Source organism: Apium graveolens, chromosome 5, assembly GCF_009905375.1.
Source record: "Apium graveolens cultivar Ventura chromosome 5, ASM990537v1, whole genome shotgun sequence".
Classification (NCBI taxonomy): Eukaryota; Viridiplantae; Streptophyta; class Magnoliopsida; order Apiales; family Apiaceae; genus Apium; species Apium graveolens.
The window spans coordinates 8,403,097-8,425,493 of record NC_133651.1 but is presented as its reverse complement, the minus strand read 5'-3'; the positions used below and the strand labels follow the sequence as shown (position 1 = coordinate 8,425,493).

Below are 22,397 nucleotides of genomic sequence, written 5' to 3'. Positions count from 1 at the left end.
GTGTATTAGTTTGATGATAAGTTAAGCAAAACACTTAAGTAGAAATCTAGTGGTTGTAGCCTCAATGGATAAGACCACTTTGGCTATCCATTAATGGAGTAGCTTTACTTAAAAATAAGTTTAGTATTGTAGCATATTTCAACTTCTGTATTTAAGTTATAATTCTTAGAAGTTGTGGGAAATTATAAGTCATGTTGACTACTAGTGGATATGCAAATAGGAGGGCTAATTGTAAATATTTCATGCCTTGTAATTTTGTATAAATGAAGTAGTATCAACTGATAGATTAAAGGCCAACGAATGAGAAACAAAGCTTCAACGGATGTCTCTAAAGCTTCAACGGATAACATCCATCAACGGATGAGTACATCATCGGATAAAGCTTCAACTGTTAATGCATCAACGGATAAAGCTTCAACTGATAAAGCATCAACGGATGAAAGCTTCAACGGATGCTCAGTTCAATAGCAGTTGACAGTGACAATTCATAAGCTGACAGAGGCACATGGGTTGATAGAGACAATTGGAATGTGGTAGCCTCTTGGAGGAATCAAAAAAATGCAGCATTTCCATTCTGGTGCAAACAAGGAAGTATTCAAAGATTCACAGATTATCCTAGATTGCATTGGATAGAGAAATGAAGAAGAAACATGTGAAGAACTATTTTAAAAATTGTATTTTATCTTTGTCTTCACTTGTAAACTTGGTGATATATAAACCAAGTTGCAGCTAGTAATTAGATGATGAATTTTCCAGAGCTGTTTAGAAAAATATAGAGAGAAAATCATCTAGTTTGTACTAGGACACAACTGTGATCAATTCTTTGAATCACAGATTTTCTAAAATACACATCTCTGGTGGAACAACAAATCCACCAGAAAAGTTTTTAAATCCTTTGAGTTCTTTACAATTGTGTCTTGAATATATATCTATCTGCACCTGCTCAAAGCAATTCATACACAACTGTTCATCAAAACACTTAGCCTTTGAAACTGCTCAAAACTTGAAAAAGTTTTGAGATTTACAATCAACCCCCCTTCTGTAAATCTCATTGTTAGTTCCTTGGGAATAACAATAATATATATTGTTCACCTGTATAAAAAAGTTATATTATTGAACAAGTCAAAAACAAAAATAAAATCAAAAGACAATTCGTTAGTAGGTATAATAGCCTCGGAACAAAAAAATATTAAAATTATATACACTATCCATCTAGGTTTAAATAAAACTATACTATTGATACGGGCTATAGAAAAATCGAGTACATATTTAATTGGATTTGCTAAATCGGGATAAAATAAAATAATAAATTCTATTGACGCAATTTAAAAATCTATACTATAATATAATAATCGGAATGAGCTATATTTTGTTTCAACGATTATCGTCTTATTTTGATTATTAGAAATAAAATAAATAGTGTTATATACATGCTAAACTACTAAATTGTTAAATTACTAAATATAGTCTACTTATCCCGCTAAATTATGACAAAAACTTATCCTACTAAACTACGATCACAACTCATTCTTTTATTATTTTTATTATAAATCTATACTTATTATATATTCATATAAATATATTAAAATTAATATATGATTGGATAAAAATTCAAAATTTATTAAAATATTAACGGAAACGGAATTTAAGCTAGTATAACTTATAAGCATTTATCAACTTATCATTATCAATTTAATTTATAAGTCACTTTGAGATTTTCCAAACCGGAAGTGTCTAATGAGAGCGTTATGTTAAAGTACATGCATCGTTTCAAAATTCTTTAGGGCGGGTAAAGATAACGACAAGCTAGAATCATCTCCTTCGCGCACACATACACTTACATTATAACAGAAGTTCTAGGATTTCATGCTGTCAAATAATTCAAGCGAGCTCAAATTTCTCTTACACTTTTTTTCTTGAAAATTCTTTGCCACTGGTCACCATTTGTATCAAGAATATTGGAAATTATTAATTGCAGTGATCTAATCTTTTGAATTTTTTGTTTTTGAATTAGTTACAATCAGGTTCTTCTCACAAAGGGAAATAAAACAATTGTATTTTGGCTGTTTATTAATAGTAGGTGGTAGATGTTGTATATCTTGAATTGTTTGTTTATCTTGTTTGATCTCAAACTATGTGTACTTAATTTGTGCGTTTATGTGATGTTAACTAGATTTTAATTACTCGATCAGTTGGTTTAAGGGATTAAAAGGTTCTGAATGCTGAATTTTTATCTGGATTTTTGTGCCTAATTGATTAGGTGAATTTGTTTGTTAGACTTTGAGCACATATTTTTTTGTGTTTTTTGGGAATTGGGGTAGATATGAATTTGGGGGCTAAAATCTGGAAAGAATCAATAGGATTCTGAGAGATTTGGGGCTAAAAAAGTTTACTTGTCATAAATTTTCCAAGGCCAGTGTGAACCGGGGTTTAATTCATTGAATTTAGTAATTTTTTAAAGATTAACTTTGTAAGACTTTGAGCATATAGTTTATTATGGTATAGGGAATGGGGGTAGATATGAATTTTAGGGTTAAGAATCCAAGAAGTCACTAATTTTTGTTTAATTATTTTATTTACCGATGTTTGAAGACTATTCGGATTTTGAATTATTTACTACGTTTTTAGAGGAGGTCAGATTAGAATAGCCTCCCCTCGGTCTGACTATTGAGCTCTCAACCCAAATCTCACATGAGTGAAAGGAAAATTTTCTTTAGATATATCATATAAGCACATTATTAACTCCTTTCTATCTGGTGCTAGTCGACTTCACAGCTTCACATGTTTTGTTTATTTAATGTTTTACTGAAATATAATATATATATATATATATTTTAAAATATAGATATAATTACTTCGGTTAATTCAGTTATTTAAAAATACTTTTAAATGATCCAACCGTATGGATGTCAATAAATATATATATATATTAGGGATGTAACCAAAATATTATATCAAAATAATTTTATTTGGTTTGCCATTTTAAGAGTGAAGCATCAGTTTGACTAGTACAACTAACTAGTGTTTAATCCTGAATTGGTGTTTCGATTATTTTAAAAATAGTTTCCAACGATCCAACCATATGGATGTTACTAGATATATATTAGTGATGTAACCGAAATTTCATATCAAAATAATTTTATTTGGTTTGTCATTTTAACAGTCAAGCATGAGTTTGACTTATACAGCTAACAAGTGTTCGATTATTTTAAAAATATTTTTCAACGATCCAACCTTATAGATGTTAATAGATATATATTAGTGATGTAACCAAATTTTTATATCAAAATAATTTTATTTCGTTTGCCATTTTAACGGTCAAGCTTTAGTTTGACTAGTACAACAAACTAGTGTTTAATCCTCAATTGGTGTTTCGATTATTTTAAAAATAGTTTTCAACGATCCAACCGTATGGATTTTAATATATATATATATATATTAGTGATGTAACCAAAATTTCATATCAAAATAATTTTATTTGGTTTGCCATTTTAACAGTCAAGCATGAGTTTGATTGTACAACTAACCAGTGTTTAGTCCTGAATTTGTGTTTCGATTATTTTAAAAATATTTTTCGACGATCCAACCGTATGCATTTCAATAGATATATATAATAGTGATATAACCAAAATTTAATATTAAAACAATTTTATTTGATTTGCCATTTTAACAGTCAAGTATCAGTTTAAGTAGTACAGCTAACTAGTGTTTAGTTCTGAATTTGTGTTTCGATTATTTAAAAAATATTTTTCGACGATCCAACCATATGGATGTTAATAGATATATATTAGTGATGTTACAAAAATTTCATATCAAAATAATTTTATTTGGTTTGCCATTTTAACAGTCAAGCATGAGTTTGACTTGTACAGCTAACCAGTGTTTAGTCCTGAATTTGTATTTCGATTATTTTAAAAATATTTTTCAACGATCCAACCATTTAGATGTTAATAGATTTATATATTAGTGATGTAACCAAAATTTCATATCAAAATAATTTTATTTGGTTTGCCATTTTAACGGTCAAGCTTCAGTTTGACTAGTACAACAAACTAGTGTTTAATCCTCAATTGGTGTTTCGATTATTTTAAAACTAGTTTTCAACGATCCAACCATATGGATGTTAATAGATATATATTAGTGATGTAACCAAAATTTTATATCAAAATAATTTTATTTGGTTTGCCATTTTAACAGTCAAGCATGAGTTTGACTTGTACAACTAACCAGTGTTTAGTCCTGAATTTGTGTTTCGATTATTTTAAAAATATTTTTTGATGATCCAACCGTATGGATTTCAATAGATATATAACCAAATTTTAATATTAAAAAAATTTTATTTGATTTTCCATTTTAACAGTCAAGTATCAGTCTAACTAGTACAACTAAAGTGTTTAATTCTAAATTTGTGTTTCAATTATTTTAAAAATATTTTTCAACGATCCAACCATATGGATGTTAATAGATATATATTAGTGATGTAACCAAAATTTAATATCAAAATAATTTTATTTGGTTTGCCATTTTAACGGTCAACCTTCAGTTTGACTATTACAACAAACTAATGTTTAATCCTCAATTGGTGTTTCAATTTTATAAAAATAGTTTTCAACGATCCAACCGTATGGATGTTAATAGATATATATTAGTGATGTAACCAAAATTTCATCTCAAAATAATTTTATTTGGTTTGCCATTATAACAGTCAAGCATGAGTTTAACTTGTACAACTAACTAGTGTTTAGTCCTGAATTTGTGTTTAGATTATTTTAAAAATATTTTTCGACGATCCAACTGTATGGATGTCAATAGATATATACTAGTGATATGACCAAAATTTCATATCAAAACAATTTTATTTGGTTTGTCATTTTAACAGTCAAACATGAGTTTGACTTTTACAACTAACTAGTGTTTAATCCTGAATTGGTGTTTCAATTATTTTAAAAATATTTCTCAATAATCCAAATGTTTGGATACAAATAGATATATATAATAGTGATATAACCAAAATTTAATATTAAAATAATGTTATTTGATTTTCCATTTTAACAGTCAAGTATTAATTTGACTAGTACAGCTAACTAGTGTTTAGTTCTGAATTTATGTTTTGATTATTTTAAAAATATTTTTCACTTATCCAACCATATGGATGTCAATAGATGTATATATATTAGTGATATAACCAAAATTTTATATCAAAATAATTTTATTTTGTTTGTTATTTTAACAGTCAAGTTTGACTAGTACATCTAACTAGTATTTAATCATGAATTGGTGTTTCGATTATTTTATAAATATTTTTCAACGATCAAACAATATGGATGTAAATAGATATATATTAGTGATATAACCAAAATTTCATATCAAAATAATTTTATTTGGTTTTTCATTTTCACAGTAAAACATGAGTTTGACTTGTACAACTAAGTAGTTTTTAATCATGAATTGGTGTTTCGATTATTTTAAAAATATTTTTTTTAATAATCCAACCATTTGGATTTCAATAGATATATATATAATAGTGATATAACGAAAATTTAATATTAAAACAATGTCATTTGATTTGCCATTTTAACAATCAAGTATCAGTTTGACTAGTATAGCTAACCAGTGTTTAGTTCTGAATATGTGTTTCGATTATTTTAAAAATATTTTTCACCTATCAAACCATATGGATGTCAATAGATACATATATTAGTGATATAACCAAAATTTAATATCAAAATAATTTTATTAGGTTTGTCATTTTAACAGTCAAGCATGAGTGTGACTAGTACAATAAACTATTGTTTAATCCTGAATTGATGTTTCGATTATTTTATAAATATTTTTCAACGATCAAACCGTATGGATGTAAATAAATAAATATATATATATATTAGTGATATAACCAAAATTTTATATCAAAATAATTTTATTTGGTTTGTCATTTTAACAGTCCAACATGAGTTTGACTTGTCCAACTAACTAGTGTTTAACCCTGAATTGGTGTTTCGATTATTTTAAAAATATTTTTCAATAATCCAACCATTTGGATTTCAATAGATATATATAATAGTGATATAACCAAAATTTAATATTAAAACAATGTTATTTGATTAGCCATTTTAACAATCGAGTATCAGTTTGACTAGTACAGCTAACCAGTGTTTAGTTCTGAAATTGTGTTTCGATTATTTTAAAAATATTTTTCACTTATCCACCCGTATGAATATATATATATATATATATATTAGTGATATAATCAATATTTCATATTAAATAATTTTATCAAAATATTTAATTTTTTTATGAAATTTCTGAAATGTCACCCAAACAGATAAAGGTTGATATTATTATGGTTGGATCATGAAATTAGATTTTTAAAAATTGAAAATATCAAAAATTATGTGCTAATTTATGACGGAATTCATCATAAATTATTCTCCGCAAAAAATTTGAGAAAAGTCAAATTTACCGCCAAAATTTTGAGGAAAAAGTAGAATTTCCCTCTTTGAATTTTGGGGAATTGGGGTAGATATGAATTCGGGGGCTAAAATGTGGGAAGAATCAATAGGATTGTGAGAGATTTGGGGCTAAAAAAGTTTACTTGTCACAAATTTTCCAAGGCCAGCCTGAACCGAGGTTTAATTCATTTAATTTAGTATTTTTTTCAAGATTAACTTTGTAAGACTTTGAGCATATAGTTTATTTTGGTATAGCGAATGGGGGTAGATATGAATTTTAGGGTTAAGAATCCAAGAAGTCACTAATTTTTGTTTACTTATTTTATTTATCGATGTTTGAAGACTGTTCGGAGTTTGAATTATTTACTACGTTTTTAGAGGAGGTCAGATTAAAATCACTACAAAAAAAATGGGTAAATACAACCGGAAAAAAACCGGTTGTATTTAGTTAAATTCGACCGTTTTCGGTTGTATTTAGCTAAATACAACCGGTTTTTCGGCCGGTCGAAAATGCTCGAGTAATATTTAGTAAACCGGTCGTATTTAGTATACGACCGGCTAAATACAACCGTTTAAATTCGACCAAAATTGGTAGAATTTGTTTTTCACCTAAAATTTGAAAATCCCGCCCAAAAATTTGAAATTTTGAATTTTTTTGAAACTTCCGCCTAAAACATAAATTCGACCGTATACGATTATAAACATTGTTCTAAATTCGACCGAATGCGGTCGAATTAACGAGCACCAGATTTTAAAAAAAAATCTCGCCGGAAAAATTCTCAGATTCCGGCGAGTTTCAAAAAATACGATAATCATTCCAATAACTCCGATGTTGCAAAAAAAGGGTTTTTTCGGTCCAATTTCACACAACAAATTAGTTTACATCGTTTCCACAATTCAAATATAACCTCAACAAAGACATATCAATTATATAATGCATTTTCCGATTAAAATCATAACTTTCCGGCCAAACTCGAAATCATGTAAATCTCAACAAAATTCAACAAACTAGTATCCCAAGCATAGCTAATAACGTACAATCGATTATCAATAATTATATTAATATAAAACAATTCATCAAGAACTAATATATGAATCAAAAATCATACCAAATTTAATTTATACAAATTTCAAGTTTTCACTTCAAAAATTTCATACATATACTCCTCCAACTTTCTTAAACACAAACCCATAATAAAAAACGAAATTAAAACACCAAATTTTAAAAACCCACCTAAGTTTTTGTTCGAAAAATAAAGATAAAAAATGGTTTTTGAGATGCGGGTAATTGAGTTGTAGAAAAATAGAAGAAAAGGGAATTGGTAAAGGAATAAAGAGGGATTGGCCGGAAAAAAATAAAAAGTTGGCCGGAAAAAGAAAAAGGAGGGGGGAGGGGAGCCGGGGAGGGCAAGAATGAACAGGGGGAAAGGGAACGGGGGTGCACTATGCCATAGATGCCCTATCGCAATCGTTTAATCATGCGTGTTAAAAAAATATGTTACCTTAGCTATGCTCATCTTAGCCTACCGCAACGTAGTATTTTTTATGTTACCATAGCCTTTGTACCATGTTACTATAACTTCAAAGTGTTACATACGGTAACATGTGGAAATTTATGTTACAATAGGGTGGTAATAGATAAAAAAGTAACTTTTTACAAAAAAATAAATATATATAATTATTTGACTTGAAAATTAATCAATTTTGATAATTTAATTAAACAATAATATTAATATTAGCTAAGAATGATAAAATAGTTTTTTTGTTAAATTTTGTTAACTGTACTAATTAGTAACTGATAATTTTTATTAATAAAAAAATTGAACACTCTTTAAATTTAAAAGTTTATTAAAAAAATAAAAAATAAAAGTGAAATTAGGGACAGTTGTTTGAACTCTTCTTGGGCTCTCATTGGACTCAGATCAGGTGACTTCAAAATTTTGAGAGAGCGGGCTCAAAATTTTGGAGAAGCATCTCTCTCAGTCTAAAAATATCTAAACATCTAAACATCTCTCACAGTTGCTCTATCACATTCTAAAATTCTCTCTCTCAGTCACTATCAATTTTCAATTGAACTGAATTATAGATTAGCTAGGTCTTTGTTCAATTGATTCACGCCCTATCAATTTAGGGCTTCACTGCAAAAGGATTCAACCGGGTCGTCTTGTTTTACATTCATGTTTCTCAACACAATTGGTTTGGGGCTTCACTGATATCGAGTCTTCTTGTTCTACAATCGGTTATTCTTCTGCAATCGGGTTTCTCAATTAGGGTTTTATCTAAAGGTATTTTTCCAAATTGGATTTTTACAATTAGGGTTTTTTTGTGTTATTGGCTTTTATATGTTTATATGAGTTTTTCTCTGTTTATTTGTATATAGATGCTTGCGGAGATTGTCTCGTCTAGGTCTGCACTTTCAGTTAAGGAACGATTTGTTTATTTATATGTTTTTGTTGATTTTTGGGATTTTTTTTTGAAGTTTTAATTGAATCTTGTGATAATTTTTGAGATATAGACTACTTCTAGTTTTTTAATTTAGTGATTTTTGTACCTTTTCTAATAGTACTGATTGGTATGAGTATTAGGTGTAGCTATTTATCTATCAATCATTTATCTATTTTTTGATTAATATAGTTGTAGTGATGTACTTCTAGAGGTCGATACAGAAAAGCTTTTGTGGTATGACCTTGACAAGAATAAAGTCAAGAAGGTTAGGATGCGTGGGATTCCTGTCGAGTGTAATTCATTTATATACACCGAGAATCTCCTAACCGAGAATCTCCTAAAGCTCACAATGGATAAACCACTGCTGCATAAGTTTACTGTACAGAAGCCATCCAAAGACAAACAAGATAAGAATCAAACTGAGAGAAGGTAAAAAATGTGCAGTTATTGTAATATTAAGCATTACTATACTAGAACATTTCATGAATCAGATGAGTTATAAATGTACATGCAACTAACACGCCAGCTTTTTGTTTCTCTCTGTTGAGAGTGTTGGTATAACCTAGTAATTTGTTAATTTCTGTTGTTGCAGCTAAGAAGAGGTAAGTACTGATTTTTTCTTTACGATCCCATATGGAATGCTGGTTGCTTGCGGAGGGATCACTGGATTTATCAAGAACGGAAGCACTGTGTCTCTTGGCGGAGGTCTTGGCATAGGTCTATTGCTCATTTTAGCTGGATATTTGAGTCTCAATGCTTTTCATAAGCTAGCTAATTCCTTTTTCGCTTTCATTCTTGAGACTGGTAATCTACATTTTTATTGTTTTCTTCTTTATACATATTTATGTTGTCACATTTAAAATGATACTTTCTATTATTTCTATGTATTTATGAACATGCTATTTTATTTTTGTAATGGATTAAGAATGAAATCAATAATGGATACCAAATGTTGGTACTGAATAAGAATAATAGGTTTGCTAAAAACTTCTTTCGGTCTAAACATACCAGTGTAGAAGAGACAATGTATTTAAACTTCGGAATTGAATAATCTCAATAATTGAATAAAATTCTCCTTGAATGTTAGTTATCGATGTTTAAGTGTACATACAAGCTGGAGGGAATTATAGTCCCCACTAAACCCAAAAATAAAAAAAAATACTAATCATATTATGATATATGATTGGAAATAATTTTTGCCCCCAGTAGAGAATTTTTTTTTATAAAGAGATGTCTGACTTGTATGTTTTTAATTTATTTTAGTGCCCTGTCCCCTGAGTTAAGGTTTTCTAGCTCTACCATTGCTTTTTGATATAGATTCTTGTGGATCTATTAGTTAGCACATATTTAGATGCTATTTAGGAAGACCAGGGAAAATAAACATCTGTTTAGCATGTGAAGAATATAGAACCTAAGTTTGTACACCTTTCTTTACTTATGCTTAGATTGTAGAATATTATTACAGAAGTAATGCAAAGTTTTGACTGGTGATAATCTTGTAAATTTGAATTGATTATGAAATTGGCAGCGCTGAATTTAACGCCTAGTGATATTTATACGCAGTTTGTGCTACGGCACTTACATGGATCAAGGGGCAACATTATGCTGAAACATAAAAAATAATGTCAGCTGGGATTGTTGCAGGGATCAGGTAATTTATATCTTCACATCTGCAGTTTGTTCATTTAAATTTGCAATTGAATCTGTATAAAACAGATGTTAAAGCAAGATATGTGATTTTGTTGAATTTACTTATCTGAGGGGTTTCTTAGCACCAGAACAGTCAGTTAATATACATTGTTCTGTCATGGATGCGAAATTCATTTTTAGAGGTTGTCGGCCTTTTTGACATATACCTCTTTGTCCACAATTTAAATACTCACCTGCATTTCTGTTGAACCTGTATTTCTGGAATTACATGATACTGTAATGCTTTGTCTGCGTTCTGCTTAATGCATGTCACCAGATGCATTTCTGTTGAACCTGTATTTCTGGAATTACATGCTACTGTAATGTAATTTCTTTAGAATTACATCGTATAAGGCTTTATCTATTTCGGTTATATCATTCCTGCCCCTCAAGTATTTTAACTTTGTTTTGTACGTACATTATATTTGTTTTTTAAATTCTACCATGCTTTTGCACTCTCATGAATGCGGTTTAATGTTTGTCTACCTAAAGCATCTATCAGAAGTGCTTAACTAATTTGTGCATTGTTATCTTTGGGGTATCATGCAGTTAGGGACATGCTGGTAAAAGAGGACACTTAACAAAAAGTGGACCAAACACTTGCGTCTGAAGTCGAGGAGAATGTGAAGAATTTCCAGTGTTACTATTTTATTAAGTTTATCTTTTTTTTCCTAATGTTTAGTAAAGAACTGAACTATTTTGTTTTGTTAAAATAATTGTCGTTGTCGTAGTTTTAGACATGTGATGGTTTGAATGTTTGAGTTGGTTTGGATGTAATACATTTTGTGGTATGTAATGATGGGATTGTTCGATTTCAAATAGCATAATTTCATGTAGTATTGCTTTTTACATATGAAAAACATGTTAATGGTATATGTGTTCAATTCACAAACAAATCATGTCAAATTAATATAATACAAATCATTATAAAAAATGGGGCTCACCTGTGGGCCCCAATATGGGCCCCACAAGTGGACCCCATTTTTTTTTTACAAATTCAAAGTGCAAAGGTAACATATATAGTGTGATAGTATAGACATACATTGACGTTACCTTTGATGTCTATTATAACACAAAAGTACATGTTGCACCAGGGCAAAGGAAATGTTACCTTAGGGGCCAAAGGTAACTCGAAAAAGAGCAACTTAAATTTTATGTTACCTTAGGCCTTTTTCTGGCTGTGGTAACACTTTTTTGGGCCTGTTGTAACATTTTCTTGGTGTTGCTGTAGGCCATTTATGGTGTAGTGGTGGGTGGGAACTGGGGTGGGGGGTTATAAAGTAAAAATAAAAGTATTTTATTTTATTAATTTTGTTTTTATATAATGTAAAATCAACCGTTAGATTATTTTTTTAGTGGTTGAATCTCGTGCGTTGGATAAAAATCACGTGGATCGCTGACGTGTCACTATACTCAACTGTTATCGGTTGAATTTAGGAGTGTCATTTTATAAAATCAACCGAGATATACTATCTATTTTATTTTATAAAAAAGTTCAAATAATTTTTTAAAAATTATTATAATTATTTAATCATTCTTTTAATAAAAATTAAAATTTTTATAATTTGATTTAAGAGCTCCTTATTTTAATAAAAAATTTGGGACTAAAGAGTAGTAAGAAATACTCGTCAAACTACTCATTGATTGCTAAAATAGTTGAATGTTAAAATAGGAAACCAAAAAAATTATTTTTTTCTAAAATTTTTATCATATCACTAATATATATATATATCTTGACATCCTTAAGGTTGGATCATTCATAAATAATTTTTAAAAAATCGAAACATCAGTATGAGACTAAACACTAGTAAAGAGTACGGGTCAAACTAATAGTTGACTGTTAAAATAGGAAACCAAAAACATTTATTTTTTTATAAAGCTTTTACCATATCACTAAATATATATATATATCTTGAAATCCTTAAGGTTGGATCATTCATAAATAATTTTTAAAAAATTGAAACATCAGTATGGGAGTATGAGACTAAACTCTAGTGAAAAGTACTTGTCAAACTAATAGTTGACTGTTAAAATAGGAAACCAAAAATATTTATTTATTTCTAAAAAATTTATCATATCACTAAAATATATATATCTTGACATCCTTAAGGTTGGATCATTCATAAATAATTTTAAAAAAAACACTACTAAGGAGTACAGGTCAAACTAATAGTTGACTGTTAAAATAGGAAACCAAAAACATTTATTTTTTTCTAAAACTTTTATCATATCACTAAAATATATATATCTTGACATCCTTAAGGTTGGATCATTCATAAATAATTTATAAAAAATCGAAACATCAGTATGGGACTAAACACTAGTAAGGAGTACGGGTCAAACTAATAGTTGACTGTTAAAATAGGAAACCAAAAACATTTATTTTTTTATAAAAACTTTTATTATATCACTAAAATATATATATCTTGATGTCCTTAAGGTTGTATCATTCATAAATAATTTTTAAAAAATCAAAACATCAGTATGGGACTAAACTCTAGTAAGAAGTACTTGTCAAACTAATAGTTGACTATTAAAATAGGAAACCAAAAATAGTTATTTATTTCTAAAATTTTTATCATATCACTAAAAAATATATGTATATATAAATATATATCTTGACATTCTTAAGGTTGGATCATTCATAAATAATTTTGAAAAAATCAAAACATCAGTATGAGACTAAACTCTAGTGAGAAGTACATGTCAAACTAATAGTTGACTGTTAAAATAGGAAACCAAAAATATTTATTTTTTCTAAATTTTTTATCATATCACTAAAATATATATATCTTGACATTCTTAAGGTTGGATCATTCATAAATAATTTTTAAAAAATCGAAAAATATCAGTATGTGACTAAACACTAGTAAGGAGTATGAGTCAAACTAATAGTTGACTGTTAAAACCAAAAACATTTATTTTTTTCTAAAACTTTTATCATATCACTAAAATATATATATCTTGACATCCTTAAGATTGGATCATTCATAAATAATTTTTAAAAAATCGAAACATCAGTATGGGACTAAACACTAGTAAGGAGTACGACTCAAACAAATAGTTGACTATTAAAATAGGAAACCAAAAACATTTATTTTTTTCTAAAACTTTTATCATATCACTAAAATATATATATCTTGATATCCTTAAGGTTGAATCATTCATAAATTATTTTTAAAAAATCGAAACAGTAGTATGAGACTAAACTCTAGCAAGAAGTACTGTTCAAACTCATAGTTGACTGTTAAAATAGAAAACCAAAAACATTTATTTTTTTCTAAAACTTTTATCATATCACTATAATATATATATCCTGACATCCTTAAGGTTGGATCATTCATAAACAATTTATAAAAAATCGAAACATCAGTAAACTCTAGTAAGAAGTACTGGTCAAACTAATAGTTGACTGTTAAAATAGGAAACCAAAAACATTTAATTTTTTCTAAAACTTTTATCATATCGCTAAAATATATAGATCTTGACATCTTTAACGTTGGAACATTCATAAATATTTTAAAAAAATTGTAACATCAATATGGGACTACTAGTCAAAATAGTAGTTGACTATTAAAATAGCAAATCAGATACATTTATTTTTTTCTAAAATTATTACCATAATACTCTGTAAGGTTGAATCATTCCTAAAAGTTTAAAAAAAATGGAAACATCAATATGGGACTAAACATTTGTAAGAAGTACTTGTCGAAAATAAACGAAAATAGTTAAATATATGTAAAAATAATAAAAAGTTAATTACAAGAATTAGGATGAATATATTATTATTATAAACTAACCACTTGTAGTTGAATTTAGCAAAATTAATTACAGAACATTCAACTATTGTAAAAATAATTGAAAATAGTTAAACTTATGTAAAAATATTAAAAATTAATTACAAGATCTAGAATGAATGTATAATTAATTTCTATTTACATATTTTAGCAATATTTAAAAATATTAATTTTATTTTTCTGATTTTTTTTAAAAAATTACTTTTTAAAATTTTAAGCTGATATTTGGCTCCAATTTTTCCCTCTCATTTTTTGGCGGGAAAATTCCATTGGCGGGAAAATGCCCTCAAATTTTTCTGGCAAGAATAAATTCAACCGTTTTCAGTTGTAAAAGGCTTCAGTTGTAATTATTGGGTTGAATTTATGCGAGGCTAAAGTAGACGGAATACGGTTGAATTTAGTGGAGCGGCTAAATTCAACCGTTTCCAGCTGTAATTGAGTTCGGTCGTATTGTAATTGCTTCTTAATTCGACCGCCTAAATACAACCGTTTTTAAATATGACTGTTGGCGGTTGAATTTAGCGGCGCCTCCTAAATTTAACCAGATATGGTTGTATTTGACCCTGGTTGTATTTATGTAGTTGAATTTAGCCTTATTTTCTTGTAGTGAATAGCCTCCCCTCGGTCTGACTATTGAGATCTCAACCCAAATCTCACATGAGTGAAAGGAAAATTTTCTTTAGATATATCATATAAGCACATTATTAACTCCTTTCCTATTAGTATGAGAGTCCAAAAACAATTATTTGCGGGCTTGACCCAAAATGAACATTATCATACTACTATGAAGTTATATATGGGTGCTAGGGGCCCAACATGTGTTATCAGAAGGTAAAGATTTAGAAGCTAGAACTTGAGGGTTGACGGGCTGCAAGTCCTATATATGGTGGAGAACCTTAAGTCTACTCGCAATTGAAGATTTGAGGTTGATGCATTATGTCGAAAGTCTTCATGCTAGAGGTCATCTGACAGTTTCAATAGATGAATAGCGGCAGTACAAGATGATCAGTCAAATTCATCTTAGGAGGTAAAGCCCCCAGAATTGTAGCTCTTGGTTTGAGGGGAGAATTGTGGGGGTATATTTTAACCCAATATCAGCATGGAGGAATGAAGGAAGAATACCCTTTAATATAAAGGAAAATAAACTAAAATGAAACAAGGGTTTTAATGCATATAAATGCTAACACACAACGCTCTACCTTCTATACATAAAGTTATTAGACATTTCTACATCTAATGTGTTATTTTGACTTATGTAACCTTTGATGATCTTTGGGTACAAATTTGTCCTTGGTATTTTTGATTTAGCTTAAGTTTCCTGTTTGTTAGTTATATATTACTTTTAGTCTTTAATAACTTTCCTCACATGTAGAATATAAAATCAACTTAATTTTTCAATTTTCGGGTGTGGAATCATGATAATTAATCATTTCCACAACTGTGCAATATCTTGTGTTTTCTCTGGAAGTTAGGGTTAGAGGGATTGCTTTAAACATTAAAAGTGGAATATAGTGTAGTTTGTGCTAAATTTGTTTCAGTAAAATTTTAACTATCTTCTTTCTATATGCAAATGTGCTGACGAGCATGATTTTAACTGTTTCTCTTTCATACAGATAATACTAGGAAACAGGTCTTTGTAATCTCAAGTGGACTACCAAAGAGGAGGATGCTTTAAAAGACGGAATACTAAGCACGGTGCTGGGAAAATAGGCCGATATTCTCAAAGACCACCAGTTCGGAAGTATCTTGCGTGCACGTTCTAATGTGGACCTCAAGGTATGATGAACTTTGCACACACCTTCTTTCATTGCTGATAAATACCTTACTCTCAGATTGAATAGTAATAAGAATCAGCTAATTATGCACATACTAGTATAATTACTGTCAGCAAGAATATATGCGAGCCTTCCTTGGTTCCATTATTATGTATCTTTTTCTCCACAATACTTTTGAATATAGTTGTCAGGACAAATGGAGAAATATGCTATTAGCAATGAATGGCAAGTCTCGAGACAGCTGCAAGACTGTTCAAAAGAATATCAAGATGGCCAGCAGACAGGGTGATAAGTCTGCGGCTCTTATCTGTGAGAGCTGTGATGAAGGTAAAACTGATGAATTTGAGCCACTGTCCTCATCTATTTAAGCATTACAAGTGGGAAACTGAAAAACTAACAAGGTTGTCGTATCATATATATCCTCAATTCTCACACTTTAACAGTTAACATGAACTAGGTCTGTATATGGCTGTGGACTTGTTAGAATTCAAACCCTCATATGTATAAGTAAAAGCTGGCATCTAGAATTTGCAAAATAAAAAGTCAGGTATTAAATAAGTATCCAGCTGTGTGTACTAGATAATAAGGAAGAGTACGTGAAATGTAATTACAGCAGCACAACTATATATTTTCAGGATAAGAGTTGAATGAGGAAGAGTCCAGCAAGATGTCAAACTATTCATATTGTCTAGAAGGATGGAAGCTGCTTGTCATCTGTAAGTTCTTAAATGAAGCCCTGCAAATAAGGTAGGCTGAGTTGAAGATTGCACAAAACACGGAACCTAGATATTGAAATTTGATATGCTTGTATTAAATGTATGTCTATGTAAGCAATTAGGTCAGCAACAATATTACTTAAGCAATTAGGTCATCATCTCAGAGCCTATAAATAAGGCATTCCTGCATTCTTGTATACTACACCAATAGTGAAATTCATAGAGAGAAATAAAAGAGCTGAAGCCCTTGTGAGAGAAAAAATAGCAGTGTGTGTAAACACTTATATTTATAAGTTGTATTACTATTATTAAGAAATAAGAGTAATCTCCTATTACTGTGTTGTTATATTAATATTATTGTAATATTTTGGTATAAAGCCCATCTACGTTTCCAACAAGTGGTATCCGAGCCAGCGTTCCGTTCAAGAAAATGGCGAATATGGTGTAGCCCAACATTCCGAAGTTGACGGCGACAAATTACGGGAATTGGAGTATCCAAATGAAGGTGTTACTCGGTTCCTACGATAATTGGGATATTGTCGAAAGTGGGTTTAATGAGCCCGCAGATGCAACCGCTGAAGCAGCACTTCCAAATGCCGAGAAGACGGCGTTAAAGGAGTCCCGTAAAAAGGACAAAAAGGCGTTGTACACAATTTTTCAAGGTGTTGATGAATCTACCTTTGAAAAAATTTCAGAAGCAAAAACAGCAAAAGATGCGTGGGAGATTTTGCAGAAATCATTCCAAGGCGTGGAGAAAGTAAAAAAGGTGCGGCTCCAAGTTCTTCGTGGCAAGTTCGAAAATATTAAAATGAAGGCCTCAGAAAATATTGGTGAATATGTTACTCGTTTAAAAACAGTGACAAATGAGATGAAGAGAAATGGAGAAAGTCTCGATGATGTTCGGGTCATGGAAAAATTACTCCGTTCGTTGATGAGAAAATTTGATTACGTGGTTACTTCTATCGAGGAGTCAAAAGATTTGTCCAAAATTTCCATTGATGAGCTAGTTGGTTCACTTCAAGCGCATGAGCAGCGGATGAACCAGTATGATGATACAAGCCATTTAGAAAAGGCGTTGCAAAGTAAGGTGTCCATTGGTGAAAGTTCAAGCAGTAGCAGTTCTGGTCGTGGAAGAGGTGGCTTTAGAGGTGGCTACCGTGGTGGAAGAGGACGTGGAAGACAGTCCTTCAACAGAAGCCAGAACACTGAAGGTTATCGTCCATCTGGCCATGGTCAGAATTTTAGAGGACGAGGACGAGGAGGATTTCAACGAGGTGACAAGTCTCAATTTCAGTGCTATAATTGCAATAAATTTGGCCATTTCAGTTATGAATGTAGATCACCGAAAGTGGAAGAAAGAAGTCATTTTGCAGCAGCAAAAGAAGACAAAGATATTGGCACTGCTATGTTCCTCACTTATAAAGGCGACGAGGAGAGCAAGAAAAATGTTTGGTATCTTGACTCTGGTGCGAGCAACCACATGACGGGCCACAAGGATTTATTTACGGAGATAGACGAGACCATCAGCGGAGAAGTTACGTTTGGTGATTTATCGAAGATTCCAGTCAAAGGTAAAGGTACAATTACGATTGTATTGAAGAATGGTGAGAAAAAGTTTATTAATGATGTTTACCATATACCTGCTTTGAAAAGTAACATCATCAGTCTTGGCCAACTTGGGGAGAAAGGACATTATATACAGATGCAGGATAATTCTCTCGTCATCAGGAATCGGGATCAAGAATTAATTGCAGATGTGGAGATGTCAAAGAATCGTTTGTTTACACTTGATATACAGACGAAGATGCAGAGGTGTTTGAAGATGGTCATTAAAAATGACTCGTGGTTATGGCATTTAAGATATGGTCATCTTGGTTTTTCTGGTTTAAAATTATTGTCAAAGACGATGACGGTGATAACCGGAACATTGAAGATGACGGAGACGATGATCAAACTCCTCCACCAAGTCCAAATCAACAAACTTTTGGATCAACACCATCCACGGGAGGAAGCAGCAGTTCAGGGGGAGCGCCAAGGAAAATGCGGAGTTTGGATAATATATATGAAGCAACAAGTCCGGTACAAACTACCTTTGATTATTCATTGTTTTGCTTAATGGCTGAGTGTGATCCAGTTACATTTGAGGAAGCTTCTGAAGAAAGCAAATGGAATAAAGCCATGGATGAAAAAATTGGCGCAATCAAGAAAAATGATACATGGGAGCTCACAGATCTTCCAGAAGGACACAAAGCAATTGGTGTCAAGTGGGTCTACAAGACAAAGACAAATCAGGATGGTGAAGTGGAAAAGCACAAGGCGAGGCTAGTGGCTAAAGGCTACAAGCAGCGATATGGCATTGACTATGATGAGGTATTTGCTCCAGTTGCAAGAGTTGATACCATAAGACTGCTTACAGCAATTGCAGCTCAAAATCAATGGAAGATTTTTCAGATGGACGTGAAGTCGGCATTTCTGAATGGTTATCTTGAAGAAGAAGTCTATATTGAGTAGCCTCCCGAATATGTTCATAAAGGCAAGGAAGATAAAGTCTATCGGCTAAGAAAAGCATTATATGGTTTGAAGCAAGCTCCGCGAGCATGGAATACAAGGGTTGATGAATATTTTCAGAAAAATGGTTTCGTGAAGAGTCCATACGAGCATGCCCTCTATACAAAGACAAATTCAGGGGGAGATATTATGATCGTGTGCTTGTACGTGGATGACATGATCTTTACAGGAAACAACCCTGGTATGTTTGATGATTTTAAGAAAGTTATGACTAACGAATTTGAGATGACAGATATTGGTCAAATGTCATACTTTCTTGGAGTCGAGGTGAAGCAAAAGAAAGATGGGATTTTTATGTCTCATAAAAAATATGCGGAGCAAATTTTAAAGAAGTTCAAAATGGAGGAATGCAAGCCGGTGAGCACACCAGCAGAAGCAAGCATAAAGCTCAGAATTGATTCAACGAGGGAGTCGGTAAATCCGACATTGTTCAAAAGTTTGGTTGGAAGTCTGAGGTACCTAACTTTTACTCGTCCGGATATCATGTATGCGGTTGGACTGGTTAGTAGGTACATGGAGAAGCCGAAGCAAGATCACTTCATGGCAGCTAAAAGAATTTTGAGATACATTAAAGGTACACTTGATCATGGTTTATTTTACACTCATTCTCAAGATTCAAAATTAGTTGGCTACTCAGACAGTGATTATGGTGGAGATTTGGATGACGGGAAAAGCACTTCAGGTTATGCTTTTCATATTGGTTCAGCAATATTTTCGTGGTCATCAAAGAAGCAACAAACAGTTGCTCTCTCAACATGTGAGGCGGAGTATATGGCAGCAGCAGCATGCGCATGTCAAGCTATGTGGCTAGGCTACATATTGGGCGAGTTAAATCTTGCAAAGGTTGATCCGATTACTATTTATGTGGATAATAAATCTGCTATTTCACTCGCGAAAAATCCAGTATCCCACAGTCGAAGCAAGCACATTAATATTAAATATCATTTTCTTCGAGAAAAGATAAATGATAAAATTGTGGAATTGGTGCACTGCAGAACAGAAGAAAATTTAGCCGATATTTTCACAAAGCCATTGAAGCCAGAGATATTTTTGAAAATGAAAAAGAAACTCAGAATGCAGAATCGGGTTTGAGGGGGAGTGTTAGAATTCAAACCCTCATATGTATAAGTAAAAGCTGGCATCTAGAATTTGCAAAATAAAAAGTCAGGTATTAAATAAGTATCCAGCTGTGTGTACCAGATAATAAGGAAGAGTACGTGAAATGTAATTGCAGCAGCACAACTATATATTTTCAGGATAAGAGTTGAATGAGGAAGAGTCCAGCAAGATGTCAAACTATTCATATTGTCTAGAAGGATGGAAGCTGCTTGTCATCTGTAAGTTCTTAAATGAAGCCCTGCAAATAAGGTAGGCTGAGTTGAAGATTGCACAAAACACGGAACCTAGATATTGAAATTTGATATGCTTGAATTAAATGTATGTCTATGTAAGCAATTAGGTCAGCAACAATATTACTTAAGCAATTAGGTCATCATCTCAGAGCCTATAAATAAGGCATTCCTGCATTCTTGTATACTACACCAATAGTGAAATTCATAGAGAGAAATAAAAGAGCTGAAGCCCTTGTGAGAGAAAAAATAGTAGTGTGTGTAAACACTTATATTTATAAGTTGTATTACTATTATTAAGAAATAAGAGTAATCTCCTATTACTGTGTTGTTATATTAATATTATTGTAATATTTTGGTATAAAGCCCATCTACGTTTCCAACAGGACTTGTATCTTTTTCGGGTGCAACTAAATTAGAACTTGATAATAATTAGTAAAATCTAGTATGTGTGTTAAGTTAGGAAACATATTTATTTAATTACCGATTGTTCAAGTGCCAATATCTGGTTGCACCACTGCTGAATTAGTGGTGCTAGCTGATAACTATGTATGATCCAGCCAAAATCCACATATATATGTATATCTCTTTTTGGAGAAGAAGTGGAACAAATAATTATTAATAGCACCTTAATTGCAAGCCAACACATCTAATTTTAGCGTAATTTTTTACTCTCTATGTATACTGAATATCAATATTAGAAATGCAGGTTTGATGACTGCAAACTAGAAGATCTAAGGAATGTCAAGCAGCAATCTATTTCTACCAAAATACAGGTTGTTTTCAAACTGTATTTAGGTTATACTTCACAACTTGCTGATGTTTCAGAATAATATTGATAATAATGAAACTTTATGAGCTAGGGTCTCTTAAGTTCAGCGGATATATTCATATATTTCCGAGATCAATCTTTTTCATGTTAATATCTAATGAAGTGTTGATAAATATTGCAAAGAATCATGTCAAATCATTCTAACGATATATGTAGAATGAAGTGTTAATATTGTAACGACGCTATAAGATTTTATTTGCAAAAGCCATTGCCACCGCTGAATTTGGAAACATTTTCTTTGGGAAACATGAGAACTGTTGCAGTTGATGGAAAACTCATCAAGGTAATTAACATTTTCCTCTTCAGAGGAGAAAATAAAGCAGAATTTTTTAATTTATTGTCTTTGCTGCAACCTGGTTGCTATGCCTTTATTTTGTAAGACTGTTTGATTCACATAGAGGGTTAATAAATAAATTAGATATACCTTATGGCCCGTTTGGGAAACTAGATTTCATTTGAAATTTTGGATTTGATCAAATAAGCTGTTTGAGAATTTGGATTTCATTTGAAATCCAGGACATTCAAATATTAGTATAAACATGAGAATTTGAAATGACAACTCAAATACTGTCATTTGAAATCCCTAATTTGAAATGAAATGTAAGTTTCCAAACGCCCTCTTAGAGTATTGCTAAAATCAACAAGTATATTGAGTTCATAGGTCAAATATTTTCTTTTTGTTTCTTATTTAATTCATAGTGAAGTTTCTACTTTGAGATGTTATTCCTGTAATTATAAGCTTGCATTGCTTATTTGCTGATATCGACAAGCATATTA

General features: G+C 31.0%; 1 long non-coding RNA gene across 1 annotated transcript in view; it reads left to right on the top strand.

The window, feature by feature from the left end:
- The window catches only part of LOC141723966 (uncharacterized), a 62,004-nt gene extending 40,286 nt beyond the window's left edge, over positions 1 to 21,718 (top strand). The window contains exon 2 of the long non-coding RNA XR_012576423.1: positions 21,498 to 21,718. This is a non-coding gene — a long non-coding RNA (uncharacterized LOC141723966). The remainder of the gene's footprint in view (positions 1 to 21,497) is intronic.
- The last annotated feature ends 679 nt before the right edge of the window (positions 21,719 to 22,397 follow it).